The following is a 23,702-nucleotide window of genomic DNA, read 5'->3' as shown; positions in this document are numbered from 1 at the left end:
AAAATCCATATCCTCAGTTTAGGTTCCCTTTAAATGTCCCTCTTTCTCATCTCAAAAAGTTGGGAGGGTTGCTATTGGTGGAGGGGAAGGGCTGACAGAGTCTTTGAGGGTCTTCAGCCACCATTTCTGCAAAACAAAAGGAGAGCCCTGTCATTGGTGGGATGGGGGATGCCTTTGCTACCATGGTGTCACCTGCGCAATCTGAAAGGCGGTGTGGTGGCAGTTTGTGGCCATCTCAGCTGAGAATGCAAGAAGTAAGTCTGGTGTGACCAACGGTTAAATGACAGCGACCCCTGAGCAGTTTGTTCCATTCTTTAGCCAACCCACCAAACACCGCAGCTCTGGTATAGTGGTCCTCCCCACAGGTTGGCGCTCAACGCTGGCAGCCATTCCTGCCCAATCGATAATCGGAAACAATGATTGCCTCCAAAGATTGGTCGAGACATTGACCCGTGTGTATGAAGCCTTGTTGTACCTGTAGCAGACAAAGCCATTGCTGCCCATTGGCATATCCATCAACATCTGGCTTCACACCACTCTACATTATTAGACAGTACAGAATCTCCTGGCTCCCCCCTGTATTCCTGAGTACATTTGAAATCGGCGCAGGTAGACTTGGGCGCAGGATACAGCCGGTATATAGCTGATCCTGCTTCTGCACAAGTCCGGGCCGATTTAATTACTATTCCCCCTCCAGGCCGCCATGGATAGTGGGGGAATGAAATAATTTGGCTTCCAGCGATTGCTGGAGGCCGAATTATTATGTTTTTAAGCAACCTCGGCTCCGTCTTCTGACGGAGCCGACGTTACTCACTGAGCGCTTCAATAGGAATGATTCCCATTGAAGTCTATGGAGGCGCCGGCTGCGCCCAAATCTAGCAGCGCTGAAAAGCACTGCTCCGGTATTCCTAACTCTTCTCTGATTAGGCTTAGCATAGAATCTTTACAAAATAATAAATCTTACAATGGCGCTAGTCTGGTTGAGAGGACCCAGCAGGAAACCTCATAGACCGAGGGCCACTGCCTGGCCGGGGTAATTTGATCACAACCGCTAATTTGTAAGAAATTGTTGACCCAACACAAAACACAATCCACGCCACCAACTGGCATGCCAGAAGCCCAGCAGCCCAAAGTCCTGGTGTGCAATTTCAGAGTAAAGGTGCATACATCAGACAGTGAATGGGCAGACTGACCAAGAGTCAGATCTTTCTCTGATCGGAGAGAGATCTGTTGCCTGCCCATACACTGAAGACCGATTGGCCTTGTGACGCTGCATCCACCGCCCACTATCTATATATATATATAATAGACTAAGTGCCTCAACCTTCGAGCAAGAAGAAGAAGTACTTTGCATGAGAAAATGTATGCGTGCTCAAACACCAAGCCTCTTTTCCACAGACTGTAGAGCTGTGTGCTCAGCAAGCAGTTACCGGGCAGCGGCAAGCAGAGTTACCGGGCAGCGGCAAGCAGAGTTACCGGGCAGCGGCAAGCAGTTACCGGGCAGCGGCAAGCAGTTACCGGGCAGTAGTGAGCAGTTGTAAGAGTTTGAGAGGCATTTTACTGCCTATCAACTGTCCATGGAAAAAAGGCCTACCCTAGCAAGTCTGGCTTTGCAAATCTGGCTTAATTGGCTATTCATGAGGCAATGTTCATGCAAATTTGCTTTTGCGTGCCAAACTATGCAGGGTCCAAAAAACTAATACCGCAAAGCGGTCGCCCTGCTACATGCCAGTGATGAGCGAAAATGCAAAAATTTGTTTCGACAACTTTTTGCCAAATTTTCCATCTAATTTTTTTCACGTTAATTTTTGCCTAATGCCAGTCATTTTCACGTTACTTGCGTATTATTGCTGACATTTTTCGCATAAGGGCATTAGCGTCCGCATTCAGAGAAGTTTCTTGCACATTATTGCGGACATTTTTCCGTATAAACGTCCGCATAGACTGAATTTCCATGCAGATTATTGTGGACATTTTTCCGCATAAGGGCATAAGCATCCGCATACAATGAATTTTCGATGCTGGTCGAAAACGCAAATATTTCTGAAGATTTTCGTGAAAATTCGCCAAAAATGAAAATGGGATTTTCGATGCGAAACTGCTACATGCTACATTAGCACTATCCAGGAGCACCACAGGGAGGATTCCCAATGCCCCCCTTTTTATACAACCGGGAGGACTGCGGGTCCCAGGCTCTCTCACTGCCTGGGAACCACAGCGGCACCCGGAGGGGGAGGCTAAGTGGTGCAGGCGACCCCCCCCCAAGCGTGGCCAGCGCCGGGAGAGACGTCTGCACCCACCTCCCAATATTAGAAACAGGCACTTACCTTAACGTCCATTGCGTTCTGCTACATGCGCATTAACTTGGGGCACCACATGAGGAAGGAGTGAAGCATGCGTCACCCCGAGCTTTAGAGCTCAGGGCTGGCTGACATACAACACTCCGGGGGGGGGGGGGGGGGGGGAAGGACAAGCACAGGCAACTCACTCCAGGGCTCACACCGCCCAAGCTAGCCATCCACCACCTGCCTCCGAAGGATACAAACCGCAAAAAATGCTTTCCATGAGACAATTAATGCGCATGTAGCAGAACGCAATGGACGTTAAGGTAAGTGCCTGTTTTTAATATTGGGAGGTGGGTGCGAACGGCTCTCCCTGGCGCTGGCCACACTTGGGGGGGGGGGGGGGGTGGCTGTGCCACCCAGCCTTCCCCTCCGGGGTGCCGCTGTGGTTCCCAGGCAGTGAGAGAGCCTGGGACCCTGCGGTGCCCCCGGTTGTATAAAAAGGGGGGCATTGGGAATCCTCCCCGTGGCGCTCCTGGATAGTGATAATGTAGCATGAACTTATTCCCGCAGGGCGACCGCTTTGCAGCATTGGTTTTTTGACCCTGCATAGTTTGGCATGCGAAAGCAAATGCATATTTGCATGAGCATTGCCTCATGAATAGCCAATTAGGCCAGATTTGGAAAGCCAGACTTGCTAGGGTTAAACTTGGTGTTTGAGCACGCATACATTTTCTAATGGAAAGCCTAAAGGTGGGTACACACATCAGACCATAGTCTTTGGAAAAAGAAAGATCACAGACCAATGTTACCCCCTTCCATGTAGTATGAGAGCCATACCTACACAGTCTATTCTATTGAGCTGAACTCCCCATCAGATAAAATTTTTTGCAAGATGCTGCACACAAAGATGCTGTACACATGCAACAGATCAGTATCTGCAAAAGATCTGTTCCTGCAAAAAATCAGTTTCTGCAAAATGCATTCATAGTCTATGATATCTGCAGATCTCATGCTGGGCATACACGGTATGTTTTCTACCATGTAATCGAGCCGCTGATGGCTCGATTGATAATTTCCGACGCGCCCAATACCCCGCCGGATCGATTCTGCGCTCGATACCGGCGGGCAGGACAAAAGAAGAAACGAGTGGAAAATAAGAAAGTGCTCGCGGGGACGAGCGGGAATCGATCCAGCGCCCGCGGGGACGAGCGGGAATCGAGCCAGCGGCTCGATTACACGGTAGAAAACGTACCATGTATGCCCAGCATAATACACACCTTGTTTAACGGACATTCATCTGCAGATCACACAATCATCATGCAGATCCAAAGATCCATCCTGGTTGATCTGATCTGCAGATGATTGTCCGTTAAACAAGGTGTGTATGAGATCTGCAGATATAGACTATGAATGTATTTTGTAGGTACTGATCTTTTGCAGATACTGATTTGTTGCATGTGTACAGCATCTGTGTGTGCAGCATCTTGCAAAGATTTCTGTCTGATGGGGAGTTCAGCTCCATAGACTAGACTGTGTAGGTATGGCTCTCATACTACATGGAAGGGGGTAACATTGGTCTGTGATCTTTCATTTTCCAAAGACTTTTATCTGATGTGTGTACCCACCTTTATTCTTCTTGCTTTAAGGTTGAGGCACGTACTCTATTAGATAGATAGAAGATGCGGCGTATGCTACGACGCGGGTCGGCTAGTGTATATAAATAAAGCACCAGGGGTCCTGTAGCGTTACTGCCGCGCACCCAATCGATACATGCAAACAAGTTTGGCCCGAAATTGATCTGATCAGCGATCCTGCATGCTCTTGGCGGCATCGATTTTCATCCGATCATAACTGAATCGGATGGTCAGTCAGCTGACAAGTCGCCTGATGCCTGACCACCTTTAGTGTTTACCACTGCGTCCCCTATTTCTTACAAATAAATGGTAGTGTCCAAAAAGCAGGGAACAGCCGTTGGTCCATGGGGTTTCCCGCCGGGTCCCCTTAACTAGACTAGCGCCGACAGTTTAATATTCTGATGGTCTCACCTCTCAAGGTCCAACGCGCTGTAATAGCAGCCAGGCAACTAGGAAGGGCCGATTCTGTGTCCTGCACCATCAGCCAGCTGGGGAACTAGATTAACCTATGATCCCCAACATTTAGGGCCTGTTTCCACTACACGCAGATTGGATGCAGAAAAACTGACTCCAATGAATGCCTATGGGCCTGTTTCCACTAAATGTGATTTTTCCGATGCAGATTTTCCCATAGGCATTCATTGGAGTCACTTTTTCTGCATCCAATCTGCGTGTAGTGGAAACAGGCCTTTTGACTAGATCCATAGGTGGCAGCTCTGTGCATGAAACTGAGGCCGGTTTTACACTTGTTTGTTGCGGTGGTGCAACGCAAAAAAAAAAGAAGACAAATGACCCCGTGGCAGAGTTTGCCAACGGTGATATGCATAGCGTCACCCCCTGTTCAGCGACGTACTCCCTGCTGGACAGGAAGTACGTCACAGGGATTCCCGCTGGTTCGCGACGCACTGCCATTTATACTACGTGCGTTGCCCATAGACTTACACTACCCCAAGCACCATGCAATAAGCATGCTTGCCGTAACGCGATGTTACCGGATCGGATACGTCTGGCGCCCCACAAGGGACCACACCGGAAGTCTCCATAGGCTTTCATTGCTTTTGCGTCCCCTTGCAGCAAAATTACCCTGCTAGTGTAAAAGGGGCCCAAGTTCTCACGGCAAGTTTGCTTTAAACCGTCAGAGTTTAGCCTAATTCCCCCTCATCTATAATTTAATCTCTCAGCTCTGTCATCACAGGAATCTCGGCAGAGCAGCTACTTCCAATTTGTAAACACAGACTGTTAACCCTATGTCTGCTTCCATGAAAGCAGGAAGTAGACACTGCAGTTTTATTGCAGGGTTTGTATCAGTTATAACAAAGGCAATGTTTTTCTTTAACCACTTGAGGACCTAGGGCTTTCTACCCCTTAAGGACCGGCCACTTTTTTTCCATTCAGACCACTGCAGCTTTCACGGTTTATTGCTCGCTCATACAACCTACCACCTAAATGAATTTTGGCTCCTTTTCTTGTCACTAATACAGCTTTCTTTTGGGGCTATTTGATTGCTCCTGCGATTTTTACTTTTTATTATATTCATCAAAAAAGACATGAATTTTGGCAAAAAAATGATTTTTTTAACTTTCTGTGCTGACATTTTTCAAATAAAGTAAAATTTCTGTATACATGCAGCGCGAAAAATGTGGACAAACATGTTTTTGATTAAAAAAAACCCATTCAGTGTATATTTATTGGTTTGGGTAAAAGTTATAGCGTTTACAAACTATGGTGCAAAAAGTGAATTTTCCCATTTTCAAGCATCTCTGACTTTTCTGACCCCCTGTCATGTTTCATGAGGGGCTAGAATTCCAGGATAGTATAAATACCCCCCAAATGACCCCATTTTGGAAAGAAGACATCCCAAAGTATTCACTGAGAGGCATAGTGAGTTCATAGAAGATATTATTTTTTGTCACAAGTAAGCGGAAAATGACACTTTGTGAGGAAAAAAAAAAAAAAAAAAAAAAAAAAGTTTCCATTTCTTCTAACTTGCGACAAAAAAAAAAATGAAATCTGCCACGGACTCACCATGCCCCTCTCTGAATACCTTGAAGGGTCTACTTTCCAAAATGGGATCATTTGTGGGGTGTGTTTACTGTCCTGACATTTTGGGGGGTGCTAAATTGTAAGCACCCCTGTAAAGCCTAAAGGTGCTCATTGGACTTTGGACCCCTTAGCGCAGTTAGGCTGCAAAAAAGTGCCACACATGTGGTATTGCCATACTCAGGAGAAGTAGTATAATGTGTTTTGGGGTGTATTTTTACACATACCCATGCTGGGTGGGAGAAATATCTCTGTAAATGACAATTTGTTAATTTTTTTACACACAATTGTCCATTTACAGAGATCTTTCTCCCACTCAGCATGGGTATGTGTAAAAATACACCCCAAAACACATTATACTACTTCTCCTGAGTACGGCGATACCACATGTGTGGCACTTTTTTGCACCCTAACTGCGCTAAAGGGCCCAAAGTCCAATGAGTACCTTTAAGATTTCACAGGTCATTTTGAGAAATTTCGTTTCAAGACTACTCCTCACGGTTTAGGGCCCCTAAAATGCCAGGGCAGTATAGGAACCCCACAAATGACCCCATTTTAGAAAGAAGACACCCCAAGGTATTCCGTTAGTAGTATGGCGAGTTCATAGAAGATTTTATTTTTTGTCACAAGTTAGCGGAAAATGACACTTTGTGAAAAAACACAATTAAAATCAATTTCCGCTAACTTTTGACAAAAAATAAAAACTTCTATGAACTCACCATACTCCTAACGGAATACCTTGGAGTGTCTTCTTTCTAAAATGGGGTCATTTGTGGGGTTCCTATACTGCCCTGGCATTTTAGGGGCCCTAAACCGTGAGGAGTAGTCTTGAAACGAAATTTCTCAAAATGACCTGTGAAATCCTAAAGGTACTCATTGGACTTTGGGCCCTTTAGCGCAGTTAGGGTGCAAAAAAGTGCCACACATGTGGTATCGCCATACTCGGGAGAAGCAGTACAATGTGTTTTGAGGTGTATTTTTACACATACCCATGCTGGGTGGGAGAAATACCTCTGTAAATGGACAATTGTGTGTAAAAAAATCAAAAGATTGTCATTTACAGAGGTATTTCTCCCACCCAGCATGGGTATGTGTAAAAATACACCTCAAAACACATTGTACTACTTCTCCCGAGTACGGCGATACCACGTGTGGCACTTTTTTGCACCCTAACTGCACTAAGGGGCATAAAGTCCAATGAGTACCTTTAGGATTTCACAGGTCATTTTTGTTTCAAGACTACTCCTCACGGTTTAGGGCCCCTAAAATGCCAGGGCAGTATAGGAACCCCACTAATGACCCCATTTTAGAAAGAAGACACCCCAAGGTATTCCGTTAGGAGTATGGTGAGTTCATAGAAGTTTTTATTTTTTTGTCACAAGTTAGCGGAAATTGATTTTAATAGTTTTTTTTCACAAAGTGTCATTTTCCGCTAACTTGTGACAAAAAATAAAATCTTCTATGAACTCACCATACTCCGTACGGAATACCTTTGGGTGTCTTCTTTCTAGAATGGGGTCATTTGTGGGGTTCCTATACTGCCCTGGCATTTTAGGGGCCCTAAACCGTGAGGAGTAGTCTTGAAACCAAATGTCGCAAAATGACCTGTGAAATCCTAAAGGTACTCATTGGACTTTGGGCCCCTTAGCGTACTTAGGGTGTAAAAAAGTGCCACACATGTGGTACCGCTGTACTCAGGAGAAGTAGTATAATGCGTTTTGGGGTGTATTTTTACACATACCCATGCTAAGTGGGAGAAATATCTCTGTAAATGACAATTGTTTGATTTTTTTACACACAATTGTCCATTTACATAGAAATTTCTCCCACCCAGCATGGGTATGTGTAAAAATACACCCCAAAACACATTATACTACTTTTCCTGAGTACGGCGGTACCACATGTGTGACACTTTTTTGCAGCCTAGGTGCGCTAAGGGGCCCAACGTCCTATTCACAGGTCATTTTGAAGCATTTGTTTTCTAGACTACTCCTCGCGGTTTAGGGCCCCTAAAATGCCAGGGCAGTATAGGAACCCCACAAGTGACCCCATTTTAGAAAGAAGACACCCCAAGGTATTCCGTTAGGTGTATGGCAAGTTCATAGAAGATTTTATTTTTTGTCACAAGTTAGTGAAAAATGACACTTTGTGAAAAAAAAACAATAAAAATTATTTTCCGCTAACTTTTGACAAAAAATAAAATCTTCTATGAACTCGTCATACACCTAACATAATACCTTGGGGGTGTCTTTTTTTTCTAAAATGGGGTCACTTGTGGGGTTCCTATACCGCCCTGGCATTTTACAGGCCCAAAACCGTGAGTAGTCTGGAAACCAAATGTCTCAAAATGACTGTTCAGGGGTATAAGCATCTGCAAATTTTGATGACAGGTGGTCTATGAGGGGGTGAATTTTGTGGAACCGGTCATAAGCAGGGTGGCCTTTTAGATGACAGGTTGTATTGGGCCTGATCTGATGGATAGGAGTGCTAGGGGGGTGACAGGAGGTGATTGATGGGTGTCTCAGGGGGTGGTTAGAGGGGAAAATAGATGCAATCAATGCACTGGGGAGGTGATCGGAAGGGGGTCTGAGGGTTTGGCCGAGTGATCAGGAGCCCACACGGGGCAAATTGGGGCCTGATCTGATGGGTAGGTGTGCTAGGGGGTGACAGGAGGTGATTGATGGGTGTCTCAAGGTGTGATTAGAGGGGAGAATAGATGCAAGCAATGCACTGGCGAGGTGATCAGGGCTGGGGTCTGAGGGCATTCTGAGGGTGTGGGCGGGTGATTGAGTGCCCTAGGGGCAGATAGGGGTCTAATCTGATAGGTAGCAGTGACAGGGGGTGATTGATGGGTAATTAGTGGGTGTTTAGGGTAGAGAATAGATGGAAACACTGCGCTTGGGTGGTGATCTGTTGTCGGATCTGCGGGCGATCTATTGGTGTGGGTGGGTGATCAGTTTGCCCGCAAGGGGCAGGTTAGGGGCTGATTGATGGGTGTCAGTGACAGCGGGTGATTGATGGGTGTCAGTGACAGGGGGTGATTGATGGGTGATTGATAGGTGATTGACAGGTAATCAGTGGGTTATTACAGGGGAGAACAGATGTAAATATTGCACTGGCGAATTGATAAGGGGGGGTCTGAGGGCAATCTGAGATTGTAGGCGGGCGATTGGGTGCCCGCAAGGGGCAGATTAGGGTCTGATCTGATGGGTAACAGTGACAGGTGGTGATTGATGGGTAATTAGTGGGTGTTTAGAGGAGAGAATAGATGGAAACACTGCGCTTGGGTGGTGATCTGATGTCGGATCTGCGGGCGATCTATTGGTGTGGGTGGGTGATCAGTTTGCCCGCAAGGGGCAGGTTAGGGGCTGATTGTTGGGTGGCAGTGACAGGGGGTGATTGATGGGTGATAGGTGATTGGCAGGTGATTGACAGGTGATCAGTGGGTTATTACAGGGAAGGACAGATGTAATTAATGCACTGGCGAATTGATAAGGGGGGGGGGGGTCAGAGGGCAATCTGAGCGTGTGGGCGGGTGATTGGGTGCCCGCAAGGGGCAGATTAGGGTCTGATCTGATAGGTAAAAGTGACAGGTGGTGATAGGGGGTGATTGATGGGTAATTAGTGGGTGTTTAGAGAAGATAACAGATGTAAACGATACATTTGGGAGGTAATCTGACGGCGGGTTTGCGGGCGATCTAATGGTGTGGGTGGGTGATCAGATTGCCCGCAAGGGGCAGGTTAGGGGCTGATTGATGGGTGGCAGTGACAGGGGGTGACAGGGGGTGATTGATGGGTGATAGGTGATTGGCAGGTGATTGACAGGTGATCAGTGGGTTATTACAGGGAAGAACAGATGTAATTAATGCACTGGCGAATTGATAAGGGGGGGTCTGAGGGCAATCTGAGCGTGTAGGCAGGTGATTGGGTGCCCGCAAGGGGCAGATTAGGGTCTGATCTGATAGGTAACAGTGACAGGTGGTGATAGGGGGTGATTGATGGGTAATTAGTGGGTGTTTAGAGGAGAGAATAGATGTAAACAATGGATTTGGGAGGTGATCTGATTTTCGGATCTGTGGGCGATCTATTGGTGTGGGGGGGTGATCAGATTGCCCGCAAGGGGCAGGTTAGGGGCTGATTGATGGGTGGCAGTGACAGGGGGTGATTGACGGGTGATTGACAGGTGATTGACAGGTGATCAGGGGGATAGATGCATACAGTAAACAGGGGGGGGGGGTCTGGGGGGGGGTCTGGGGAGAATCTGAGGGGTGGGGGGTGATCAGGAGGGGGCAGGGAGCAGGGGGGGGATAAAAAAAAAATAGCGTTGACAGATAGTGACAGGGAGTGATTGATGGGTGATTAGGGGGGTGATTGGGTGCAAACAGGGGTCTGGGGGGTGGGCAGGGGGGGGGTCTGATGGGTGCTGTGGGCGATCTGGGGCAGGGGAGGGAGAAATCAGTGTGCTTGGGTGCAGACTAGGGTGGCTGCAGCCTGCCCTGGTGGTCCCTCGGACACTGGGACCACCAGGGCAGGAGGCAGCCTGTATAATACACTTGGCGATCGCGGGGTTAACATCCCGCCGGCGCTTCCGTATAGCCGGCGGGATGTTGCGGCGAGCGAGCGGTGACAGGCGCCGGCGGAGGATCGCGTCACGGATGACGCGATCGCTCCGCCCATGCCCTTAAATGGACCGCCGCCTCTGTGGGTGAGGCCGTCCTGAAGGGCTCCACTTCCCCGCCGCCCCTGTGTAGTGGGCGGTCGGGAAGTGGTTAAAAGTCATTATGCTGTTGCTTATCTTTTAGAGCAGAGTTCAGGTTCGCTTTAAAGGGAGACTTAAGTCAAACAAAAAAAAATGAGTTTTACTCACCTAGGGCTTCCAATAGCCCCCTGCAGCTGTCTGGTGCCCTCGCTGTCTCCCTCCGATCCTCCTGGCCCCGCCAGCAGCCACTTCCTGTTTCGGTGACAGGAGCTGACAGGCTGGGGACGCGAGTGATTCTTCGCATTCCCAGACACATTATCACCCTCTATGCTGCTATATGGTATATGATATATGCTATACCAGCATAGATGGCGCTATTGTGGCCAGGAACGCGAAGAATCACTCGTGTTCCCGGCCTGTCAGCTCCTGTCACCGAAACAGGAAGTGGCTGCTGGCGGGGCCAGGAGGATCGGAGGGAGACAGCGAGGGCACCAGACAGCTGCAGCGGGCTATTGGAAGCACCAGGTGAGTAAAACTCATTTTTTTTGTTTGACTTAAGTGTCCCTTTAAAGAGTAAAAAAAAAACATGTACAAGAGGAAAGCTGCTGGATAGTCCATAGGCTTTGTCCCCACTGATCCTGCACTAGGAACTTCTGAATATATTTGACAAGGGCTTGTTGAATATGTTCATGCTTCAGCGCTCCTGTCCATGTTGCCGCACTGCGTAGGCACTAAGTACGACCCATGCTTGTGCAGCAGCACGGAGCCACTTGTGCAGTGCGTTTTCCTCTGCCGGGGTGGATCTGTGCCACTGTGCAGGGGCGGGACGTGCTACTGTGCAGGGGCGGGACGTGCTACTGTGCAGGGGCGGGACGTGCTACTGTGCAGGGGCCTACTTGTGCCTGCCCTCCTACATGCATGAAAGCGTGTTAGCAAAGAAAAAGAGGGTCCTGGTGATCAGCATTGGGGTGAAGGAGGATCGGAGACGCCTCTGAATCATCCAGAGGTTTCCTTGTACTGAAGTATCTAAAGCCTGGTACACACTATGCAATTTCCCATCAGACAGATGGGTCGATAGATAATTTCTGACAGATGCGATTTCCAATCGGTTTTCTGAGCACTTCTATGCAAATTCGATCAGAAAAATGATCAGAAATCAGATCTGACCTGTCGGAAATTATCTATTCGACCCATCTATCTGATAGAAAATTGCATGGTATGTACCAGGCTTAATGCCTGGTACACACACCATGCAATTCACCATCAGATTTCAGGTCAATCAATTTCTGACAGATCCTGAATCCGATAGTTTTTCTAATCGATTTTGTACAGAAGTGATCAGAAAATCAATCCCAAAAATGACTAAAAATCAGATCGGACCTGCCAGAAATGATCGGTTTGACCTGAATTCTGAGGGGAAATTGCATAGATGTACCAGGCATAATGCTGTGTACACACCAGGGCTGTGGAGTCGGTACAAAAATCTTCCAACTCCTTTGTTTATGCAACCACGACTCTGACTACCCAAAATGGCCCCCGATTCCTCGACTCCTAATGGCCCATACTTACGGGCTACAATTGTTGCTGTCGCTAGCACACGGGAGCGTGTGCGCGACAGTATAGGCGACAGCTCATCGCCAGGTCCCTCCGCATACACACGGCGGAGGAACCTGGCAACTGATGCGGCGGAAGCTGTCGCCGACGTTCCTCCCCCCGCCGGAAGCTCAGGGTATTCCCTGCTGGTCGCTGTCACTAGTCCGCATACACACGCGAACTAGCGACAGTTGCGGCGAAGTTGCGCGGCAACTGTCGCCAGGCGACTGACAGCGCCAATTGCCTGGCGACTGCAGCGATGAGCGACGGTTCGGGGTGCGCGCCCGTGTTGCGCCTCATACTCACGGGCGACCTGTCGCCGCAACACGCGCGTGCCACGTGGTTGCGGCGACAATTGTAGCCCGTGAGTATGGGCCATTAGTCTAATACTTAACAGGGCTGTGGATTTTGTACAAAAATCATCCGACGACTCCGTTTATGAAATTGCGTGCGTGGTGTGGTGTATGTTTTAGTAAAAAATAATAAACCTATTGCCAAGTCCAGAAAAGCAACAGAAAGCTCATTTCTCCTCCCTGCTGCTGCCCATGTGACCAAATGACTCAATGGCGCCTACATGCCAAAACCACTACCCTGAGCCCTGTAGCTGCACTGACCAAACAAATATCTTGTAAGTTTACCAGCAATTAACTTTATTTCAAAAGCTAGTTATTAATAACAGTGAAGAAATTAGTATGTATTTATATAGCACTGAAATCTTCCGCAACACTTTACAGAGTACATAGTCAAGTCACTGACTGTCCTCAGAGGAGCCCACACTCATACTACCATAGTCATAGTCTAATGTCCAACCATATTGTTATTATGATGCGTTTAAATAGCACTGACATCTTCTGCAGCACATTAAACAGTACATAGCCACGTCACTGACTGTCCTCTAATACCGCCTGCGCAGTAGAGTGGACCGGAAGGAGATCGGCTATTTCCGCCTATCTCCGTCAGAAGAGCTGCAACAGCACCCCCGCTGGAGCCTGGAAAGGTAAATATTGAACAGGCTGTCGGGTCTGTCGGGGCGCTGTACGGAGGGCTGCAGCGGGACCCCCCCGTGGGACAGAGGAGGAGGGGGGGGAAGCCTCATTAGGATCCTGAGGCTTTCCCCTCTTGAGGCGAGTACCCCCCAGGGGACGTTTTTCTCATTACAGTGTCTCTTTAAAGTACCCCTGAAATGAGAGGGGATTTGATTACACGAGATGTCGCTGTGTGACTGGTGCGGTGACATCAGCCCAGTCTCAGCCCAGTGTCCCCCATTCTAGTCAGCCAAAATCTACGACTGACTAGAACGTCAAATATGGGCAGGGAGGAAATGGCAGATATCCTCCCTAGGAACGCCCCCTTGTAATCCCCCCTTGCCGCACTTTCAAGACCTGTTAAGACAGGCCAAATAAAGTGCCAGAGTTGTATCAGTGCCGGGTACAGAGGCACTGATACAATTCTGGCACTTTATTTGGCCTGAGGAAGAGGGTGCAGAACCACGAAACCTGTTGCCTGTGCTTATTAAAGTTCATATTTATATGCATTTGTTGTATTGAGGTAAGCCACCTCCATTTTTCTATTTTTAACTCAATTGTATCTACTTCTTCTGGGCACCTCATACCCACTTTGTGATTTCCCCCCTCCTCTGGGAGGGGTGTATGTTGGCACCTAGTGGCTTTGCCATCGATAGGACCTTTTGTTGTTTTTCCCAAGAGTGGGACCGCATCCAGCCCCAGCCGGACCCCCAAGTGGAGTCAGGGTTATAGATCTCCAGCTGCCTTCAGTGGTTGGTTGCCCCTTGTGCAACCTTCATTTGTGAGTACCCTAAGCCTTTTTGTTTTCCATCACTTTTCTTGTGACATACTGCATCATTGCTGCTCCCATTGTCTCTGCGTTGTTCTTTTTTAGGGCGTTTGGTCACTCTACCTTGCAATTAAGTTGCATGTGTGTACGAGCCTGAATTTAGAACTTCCTCTCTGCTCTAAAAGATAAGCAACAGCCTTTAAAGAGAGACTGAAGCGAACAAAAATTGCTATTTTTACCTCCTATTTCGCTTCAGTCCTCTCATTAGTTGTAAACCGCTGCATCCCCGCCGCAAAACGAGCGCTTTAGACCCCCCAAATCCCCGGGGGGGGGGGGGGGGCAATCTGGCCAGCGCTTCCTGAAAGAGGCAGAGCTTTCAGCTTCAGCTCTGCCTCTGATGTCAATCGCTGCCTCTCCCCGCCCCTCTCACTCTTCCTTCACAGGGGGGCGGGGAGAGGCGGAGATCCGCACAGCGATTGATGTCAGGAGAGGCAGAGCTACAGCAGAAAGCTCTGTCTCTCAGGGCAGCAATGGTTGTGGATGTTTGCCCCGGAATTTTTTTTTTTTTGGGGGGGGGGGGGGGGTAAAGCGCTCGTTTTGCAGCAGTTTACATCTAATGAGACTTCTGAAGCGATCTAGCAGGTAAGAATAGCAATTTTTGTTTGCTTCACAGTCTCTTTAAAGAGAAACATTTCTTTGTTACAGCCGATACAAATCCTGCAATAAATCTGCTGTATGTTTACTTCCTGCATCCTGGAAGCAGACATAGGGTTAACATCCTGTATTTACAAATTAGCTGCTCTGCCGAGGCAGCCAGCTGACAGAAGGGAGAGACCAAATTACAGTTGTGATTAGACACAGATGAGGGGGGATTCAAGAGGCTAACCTCTCTAAATACATACAGGGTGCATTTCTCTATTTTCCTTCTGTCCTGTGCAAGAGTTCAGGTCCACTTTAAAGCGACAGAAAGATAAACCATTATAACATGGAGGTATCGATCATTTACCTACTCCACCCAAAATCTACAGTATGAGCGTATGGCCATGTTTTGATTGTAAACTCCTTCAGGGCTTGTTCACACTAAGGGCGCTTTCCGCCTTTTTTCAAGCTCAGGCGATTTTCAAAATCGCCCACAAACTGCTTGTGCAATGAATCGCTATGAGAAGGTTCATATCAGCGTGTTTTGTCCGTTTTGCGCTCCGCAAAGTGGTGCCTGTACCATTTTTGGGGCGATTTTGCTCTAATGGAAGGTATAGGAAGAGCGCAAAGTGCTCACAAAATCGCTTTATGCGGCAATAGCGTTCGTGCCTTAATGAATAAATAAATTTTATTTATTTCCGGGGCAAAGAGTTCACTTCCTGACTTGCGTCGGGGAGTGAATAAACAAATCGCTCTGCCAAAAGTGCTTTATAAAAATTGGAGCGCGGAGGTGAGCGCCTGGAGGCGCTAAAAAAAATTGTGCACTAAAATCGCAAAATGATTGCAATTTTGATTTTAGATGTGAACAGAGCCTCAGGGCTAGCTCAGATAGGAAGTAAACGTAGAGTTTTCGATGTTGGGCGACAAAAGCGTCACTGAAAAGGGGATCAACCGCCGTTCCATTCAAATGAATGGAACCAGTTTTTAAATGATAGTGATAGCTTTTCGCTTTGTTCGCGTAAATGCCGCAGTAGACTCCATCATCTCACAATGGGCGCTACATATAGTGTTCAAGACCATTGCATTCGAGAAGTTCTGTGTCTCCCTAGAGGCTCAAAATGTGACAAAATGCTGAGAACCGCTGCCGAACACTCGGTAGCAGAAAAGCATTTATCATCGGCTAAACCAAACACTTCCAGCCATCCTGCAGAAGCCCAAGTTAACTGGCCCTTAGGCAATTTGTAATTTTTTTTTTAATAAACAGTATAATAATAATGCCTTCATTGTATAGGTTTACATGTATTTTACATTTTATGATTTTCACGATAGTGGTCCTTGAAAGAAGCTGGTAAAGATGCAGTTGGCCCCGATATGTTGCTGAGAGGTCTGGCATGCTGCATCATCTCGCCAGAGTGCAGCCAAAAGTAATGTTCTCTCCCTTGCTCCGCCCCTCTGTTACACTGCTAGCCTGCAGACTAACGTGTCTCTGCAGCCCCAGCCAAGATCTGTCGCACCAGAGATCGCATCCTGACTCTTTCAGGCAACAGTCTAGTGTGTACCGAGGGTTTTTAAAGGTTATTATTCGACAATTTACTGACTAGCCCAACAAACGTACTAAAAAATTATTATTAATAGTAAAAAAAAAAAAAAAAAAAAAAAAAAAAAAAAAAAATCAGTTTGAACAAAAATCTATTAAAAAAAAAAAAAAACCAGGGCCCTAAATTCAGTTTTGGTAAAAAATAAATCAATAAATCATGAAGATTTCAGCGTACTTTCTCACTGACATTTCATTGTAACAGACACAGATTTCCACACTGTAATGAAGTGACCCCTCTACACCTTGCATGTCTTACCCCGGCCCGGGGGCCAAATCTGGCTTGCACAGCCATAACATTTGGCCCTCAAGTGGTTTCCCCACTTTGCATTATGTTTGGCCCACTCTAGACACCAGGGAGGCTATATTGGAGGTGATGCCCTAGATCACCAGGGAAGCCATATGGAGAGAGAGGGGGCTACTAGACACCAGGGAACCTTATAAGGGAGGGAGGTGGCCAATGGCCACTAAACATTGAGGTTGGCCTGCAACTTGGTCCCAGTGTTCAATTTTGGCCCACTTTGTTATTGATTGGCACCCCTGCTCTATACCTAGTTACATAGTTATTATGGTTGAAAAAAGACATACGTCCATTGAGTTCAACCAGAGAACAAAGTACAACACCAGCCCACCCCCTCACATACCCCTGTTGATCCAGAGGAAGGCGAAAAACCCTTACAAGGCTTGGTCCAATTAGCCCCAAAAGGGAAAAATTCCTTCCTGACTCCAGATGGCAATCAGATAAAATCCCTGGATCAACATCATTAGGCATTACCTAGTAATTGTAGCCATGGATGTCTTTCAACGCAAGGAAAGCATCTAAGCCCCCTTTAAATGCAGGTATAGAGTTTGCCATAACTACTTCCTGTGGCAATGCATTCTTTACTGTAAAGAACCCTTTCCTAAATAAATGGCTAAAACGTTTTTCCTCCAACAAAAGCTTGTCAGATAGGTGTCTTGTGGCCACTCTCCTAGCCGTGGGCGAGCACATCCGGACTGGGCATGTGTGAGTAAGATCAGCAAATGCCCAGTCTGTAAAATCATCTGGGGAATCAGGCAGTGGGTACAGGCTATGCTGGGAATACACGGATCCTTTTTTCCCGCTCGATTGATTTTGCCGCTCGATTCCCCAATCTTCCGCTCGTTATCTTTTTCCATTCACCTCTATCAGGAATTGAGTGGCAAAACAATCGAACAAGAGATCGGACATGTCGGAAATTATCTATCCAACCATCTATCTGCCACAAAAATGACCCGTGTAAGATACAGACGATACATACATGCATAGACTATGGTAGGGATTAGATTGTGAGCCCCTCTGAGGGACAGTTAAGTGACAAGATCATATACTCTGTACAGCGCTGCTGAAGATGTCGGCGCTACATAAATACTAAATAATACTGGGGAAAGACAGCACTCCAGATAAACATTGATTTCAAGAATTATTGACAATTTACCTGAATTTATCACAAAAAAATGCTTCAATTAGCCATAATAGCTTCAGCGACTATTAATCACATATTAAGCCCAATCTACACGATACCATTACGATTCTATTTACGATCCGATTAAATCCGACATGTCCGATCGGGATTCAATTCGATTTGCCATTGCAAAACAATGGCAAATCGAATTGAATCGAATCGCGATCGGACATGACCGATTTAATTGGATAGTAAATAGAATCGTAATTGAACCGCACAAAGAATCGTATCGTGTAGATTGGGCTTAAGCTGGCCACTAACTGTCCAATTTCTAGCGAAAAATCGTTCGAGCGATCAGAAATTCTGATCGGATTAGTTGTAAATAATCTCCATTGGTGCACACAATCGATTATGAACGAGTGAAAAAAATGTCGCCCGAATGAATTTTCGTCGAACGAAAATTTTGATTTTCTTGGTGGTCGTGATAGATAGGAAGCAATGATTGGTTAGTTGATGGTGTAGTGAACGATTTTTCGTCCGATCAGAATTTCTGATCGCTCGAACGATTTTTCGCTAGAAATTGCACCGTTAGTGGCCAGCTTTAGAGCCATGTTGTGCTACAGCTGCCTATAAACTAGTACAGTACTACTGTTTGTGGTTTTATGGTAATCTGAGTATCCCGAGACATAATCACATGCCATGCAAGTCTGATGGGGATCTGTCTCTCCCTCTGCAGATCATGTTATTAAAAATGTGGGCTGTCACTGTCATAATATTGTCACTAGGACAATAAACACACAATATTGTCACAATGACAACAAACAGGCGTCTATAAACCCCGCGTGCCATAAAGAGACACAATGATCGGCGATCTGCAACATTGTAACAGCTGGGCTTCCGGGCCAGGCGGGGTTAACCCGGGCAGCCGGGGGTTAATGCGGGAGGTGCCTTTGTTAAAAATGGATCCTCCGGACCGCCTAAAATTCAAAGATCGGAGCCGGAGGGGGGCAGCAGAGCCCCGGGGAGTGACCGGCAGCCCCAGAAAGTTTGGCCAGGGGAGCCCCGTGCCCGGGAGGCAGTGCGATCGCTGCATTGTACTCACCCAGGTCCTCCTGCTGGGGGTGATCGGGGCAGCTGCCCCCCCTGATTACTCTGGAGTCACCCTGGGGGAGGTGAGGGGTGGGGGGAACCCCGGGATCCGGGCAGCCTGATCGGTAAATCCAACAGAAATAAAAGCCAGAAGCCAAACACGGCAAACCGCGATCCACAGAGCTCAGCCACTTGCACTTTGCCAGAGTCTCTCAAGCAGGAAATCGTACGCTGGGTTGGCCAGCGCCCCCCAGTGGCCACAAGCGGGAAGTGCAGGTGACTGTCAGGCTAAGCGGGGACAATACGTTACAAAAATCATCACCATAAACTCCAAACTTTTTGAGATAAGAAACTGGGACACACTTAACCACGCCCCTAACACCTCTAACCACACCCTATTAAAGGACACCGGAAGTGAGAGGAATATGCACATTGCCAGTTTGCCACTAGCAGCGGAAGGTTAGTGGCACTGAGGGGGAGGGGGAAGAGGTTAGACTAGGAAAGGTTAGTGTGAAAGCAAGAGACAGGTAACATAGCTCCCAACTGTCCCTCTTTGGGAACCCTGTCCCCTTTGTCCCTTTTTTTCCACATTTGTCCCTCTTTCAGGACTGATGTACAGATCTATGTAAATATATGCATTTTTCCACAGAAAATCAGGCCTTCTACCTACTAGGTATAGCTGTAGCACTTTAAAATTGCTGCAATGCTGTGCAGCGATTCCTAGTGTGATTTCGCCCGCGATTCCCCAACGCTTAGAAGGCTGTACAGTAACCGGTACAGCGATTAGGGAGAGAACAGATTTTACAATGAGCAAACACTGACTAAATCGTTTATACATAATTATTGTAACGATGAAGCACTACTTTATCACATTATTTTCACTGGGGTTCTTCTTTAAAGAAAAACATTTCTTTGTTACAGCTAATACAAATCCTGCAATAAATCTGCAGTGTGTCTACTTCCTGCTTTCATGGAAGCAGACATAGGGTTACCATCCTGTATTTACAAATTAGGTGCTCTGCCATGGCAGAGTAGATTCCTGAGCTGACACAGTTGAGAGATTAAATTACAGTTGGGATTAGATACAAATGAGGGAGGCATTACACAGGCTAAACTCTCTAAATACATACAGGCTGCATTACTCTCTGTTTTCCTTCTGTCCTGTGCAAGATGTCAGGTCCACTTTAAAAGGCTGAGCTTCAAACGGCGCAACTTTGGTCAGATATTTTAATAGCTCTCCAACAATAAATAATTCTTGTATCTCCGGGGGCCTGGTGGAGCAGACTCAAGCTGCTGTGGAGGTAACCGGTGGGCGGGCGGTCCCTGCGGAGGGATAATGGGAGCTTCCTGCCACAGAGAGGCTTGTTGTTGTCACAAGCGCCAGTCCTTCCCTCTTCTGTGCAGGAAATAGAATATAACGATTGCAGCATGTGCAGCACTGCAGGACCACATCAGGCTCAGATCATTCACTGTCTAATCTAGAGGCACTGGAAAGGTAAAACGTAATGCTGGAAACACACAATGCAATATCCCGTCCGATCAACGGGAATCGTCCGATTATTTCTGACATGTCCGATCTGTCCGATCTGTTTCCGATCAAGAAAGGAAGCGATTTTGCAAATTTATTATCAGAAAATCGGTTTCTTCACCAATTGGGAGCAGTTTGGACATTTACACACAGTACAACTTCCCATCCAATCGCACAGCATTAAGTGGACCTGAACTCAGAACTTCTCTGCTCTAAAAGATAAGCAACAGCATAATATGCTTTAAAGAAAAAAAATTCTTAGTTACAGCTGATACAAATCCTGCAATAAACCTTCAGTGCGTCTACTTCCTGCTTTCATGGAAGCAGACATAGGGCCTGATTCACAAAGCGGTGATAACTCAGTTATCACGCCTAAAAGACTTTAGGCGTGATAACCTTTTGCACTAGCAAAGTTATCACCGCTTTGTGCTCTAACTCGCGCGAAGCTACCGCGCGTACGCAAAGTCCCATAGGCCTTAATGGGAGCTTCGCGCGAAGCGCCGGGTGCTGCGCGCGCGGAAAATTCGCGCGAGTTTCTTCTTATGCCTAAACTGAGTTTAGGCGTGATAAAGGGGTTTTCACTCGCGTGCAAACACTTTGCACCGCTTTGTGAATCAAGCCCATAGGGTTAACATCCTGTGTTTACAAATTAGCTGCTCTACCCAGGCAGCCAGCTGACACGGCTAAGAGAATTAGACAGGCTAAACTCTCTAAATACATACAGAGTGCATTTCTCTATGATTTCCTTCTATCCTGTGCAAAAATTCAGGTCCACTTTAAGAGAATGAAATCACGTCGACAGGGAAAGTCTAAATCTAAGTTAGGCCCAGTGCACAGCGAGCGGTTTTAGCAGCGATCCGCCAACCGCATCCGCCTGTTAAAACGCTTGGCTAATGTATTTCAATGAGATGGTGCACACCGGCGGTTTGAGGATTGTAGCAAACCGCAAACGTGCCTCCTGCTGCACGTTTGCGGTTTGCAGAAGCGTTTCTGCCTCAATGTAAAGTATAGGAAAAACGCAAACTGCTCTGGAAAACGCTACTTCAGAGCGGTTTTCCAGGCGTTTTCTGTTACAGAAGCTGTACAGTAACAGCTTTTACTGTAACAACATTTGATATCTGCTACACAAAAACGCTCCAAAAAAACGCCAGGCATGATTAGAAAACCTCTCTACATGCCTAGAATCGCTCTGAAATCTGCTCCAAAAACCTCTAGAGTATTGAGGATCTGCTAGTGGTTTTGGTGTGCACTGGGCCTGACTGAGTTGTTCATATCAATTGTATTGGCAGAACAGTGAGTGGTGGACTGTATTATTATTATTTTGATTGCTATAGCGCCAGCATCTTCCGTAGCGCTGTACATAATATAAAATAATAGATGCACAAGACGTTCATTAATTCACCATCTGGACCAACCAGAGGCTTCCCACTATGGAGTTAAGGATCTATTTTTCATTATTTCCTCCATACCGATGTGAGACAATAATAAAGTCATAGCAACAACATCAAAACATTTGTAAAGTGCTTTTCTCCCAAAGGACCCAAAGCTCATAAGCTTGTCTCAGATCAGTACATAGTGATGTGTATGGGAGGAAAGTCATGTGATCCTAAATGCCAGACTAAACAGGTGGCTTTTCAGTTTAGAATAAATGTGTCCAGAGTTGGAGCTGTCTTGATTAAGTTTGGCAAGGCATTCCACAGGGTAGGGGCGGCATGGCCGAAAGCTCTTGCTCCAAAGGTTTTTAGCTGGACTCTGGGGGTTGTCAAGTTATTGGATCCTGTTGATCTGATGTTGTGGGACGTCTGATGCAGTTGCAACTAATCCTTCAGGTATCCGGGGCCTAGGTTGTCTAGGGATTTGAATGTTAGCATGGTAATTTTAAAATACAGGATAGGAAACAATCCAGAAAACAATTGCTTCAGGCTATTGCTGCTAAAGCTGGTTGTACAAACTCCCGGATCATGGGGTGTATCAGCCGCTTTGGCTTTAGTGGCATCTCTTGTGGTGTTGTACACCAGAGGTTACACTTTAATGATCTTAGAACCTGCTGAGGACCAGGTGATGTTTCATTTTTTCCTCATACATAAAGCCGAAGGCCCCTTTCACACTGGTGCGCTGTGTCACCCTGTTTTGCCGCCAATGAAAGTCTATGGGGCATTTCATACCGTGCAGGTGGGACGCAATCAGCCAGAAGTGCCCGATTTGCCGCAAAAGCAACCATGCGTTGTCGGAGAACATGCGCTGCAACATGCGGAAGTCATGTAAGTCTATGACGATGCAGCTTTTTTTTTTTTTTAAAGAGGATCTGTATTAACAAAAAAATGCCCCTGGGGGGTACTGACCTTGGGAGGGGGAAGCCTCGATAGGATCCTCCTCTGTCCAATGGTATGCTCGCTGCGGGTCCAGGAACAGCGGGCATGTAGATATTTACCTTACTAGCGCAGGCGCAGTAGTGGCTCTCGGGTCCGAAATAGGCAGAAATAGCCGATCCCAGTCAGGCCCTCTCTACAGCGCAGCGCAAGTCTCCTACGCCTGAGCAGTAGAGCAGACCCGACTGAGATCGGCTATTTCCGAGCGGAGAGCCGCAACAGCGCCACCCGCTGGAACAGGGAAAGGTAAATATTGCATATATATGACAAATTGTCGGCTGTGCTTTCCGTGGGTCAGAGGGAGACCGCCGTGGGATGGAGGAGGACAGGAGGAGCCTTGATAGGATCCAGAGGCTTCCCCCTCCAGAGGTGTATACCCACCAGGGGTGTTTTGTTTTTAATGTCTCTTTAATGTTTTTTGGCGTTCGCGCTGCGGCGTACACACATGGAAACGTATTTTTTCGATATACTTCTGCACAATTTGAATGTTGGCCACAGGAAGTGAGCGCTAGAGAGCCTCACTTCCTGCTTGCCTTACAACCAGAACAGGGATTACTGCAAATTGCCGCACTAATCCCTGAAGGCTATTATTAGCGTTACAGTGCGGTTAGCAGTGTGAAACCGGCCGCAAAATAAACCAGTCATGTTGATAAAAGAAAAAAAAAATAGATACTTCAGGAGGGGGTAAGTCTCTGGATCCAAATGAGCCTCATCCCCATAACCATAACACCCCCCCCCCCCCCCCCGTCCTCCTGTGCCGTCTCGTTCAGCGCTGGGGCCAGTGTTGCCAACCGTCAGTAAATTTACTGACATTCTGTAAAAAAGGCAACAAATCTGGGCTGTCAGTAAAGTTCATGAAAAAACTTGTGGTGTCAGTAAAAAAAAAACCTCTCTCTTTCCTAGAAGATCACAGCCCTTACTGCTTATCAGTTCACGTATCACTCTAGAATATACAATGCTCTAGCTAAAGGTGGCCATACATCTGTAGACTTGGCGGCCGATCAACCGTCAGAT

General features: G+C 47.0%; 1 protein-coding gene across 1 annotated transcript in view; it reads right to left on the bottom strand.

Moving 5' to 3' along the window:
- The window catches only part of PIAS3 (protein inhibitor of activated STAT 3), a 51,326-nt gene that overhangs the window by 14,330 nt on the left and 13,294 nt on the right, over positions 1-23,702 (bottom strand). The gene's annotated exons all lie outside the window — the stretch shown is intronic.

Source organism: Hyperolius riggenbachi, chromosome 9 (genome assembly GCF_040937935.1).
Source record: "Hyperolius riggenbachi isolate aHypRig1 chromosome 9, aHypRig1.pri, whole genome shotgun sequence".
Classification (NCBI taxonomy): Eukaryota; Metazoa; Chordata; class Amphibia; order Anura; family Hyperoliidae; genus Hyperolius; species Hyperolius riggenbachi.
The sequence above is the reverse complement of the archived record's forward strand: the minus strand, read 5'-3'. Positions and strand labels throughout refer to the sequence as shown.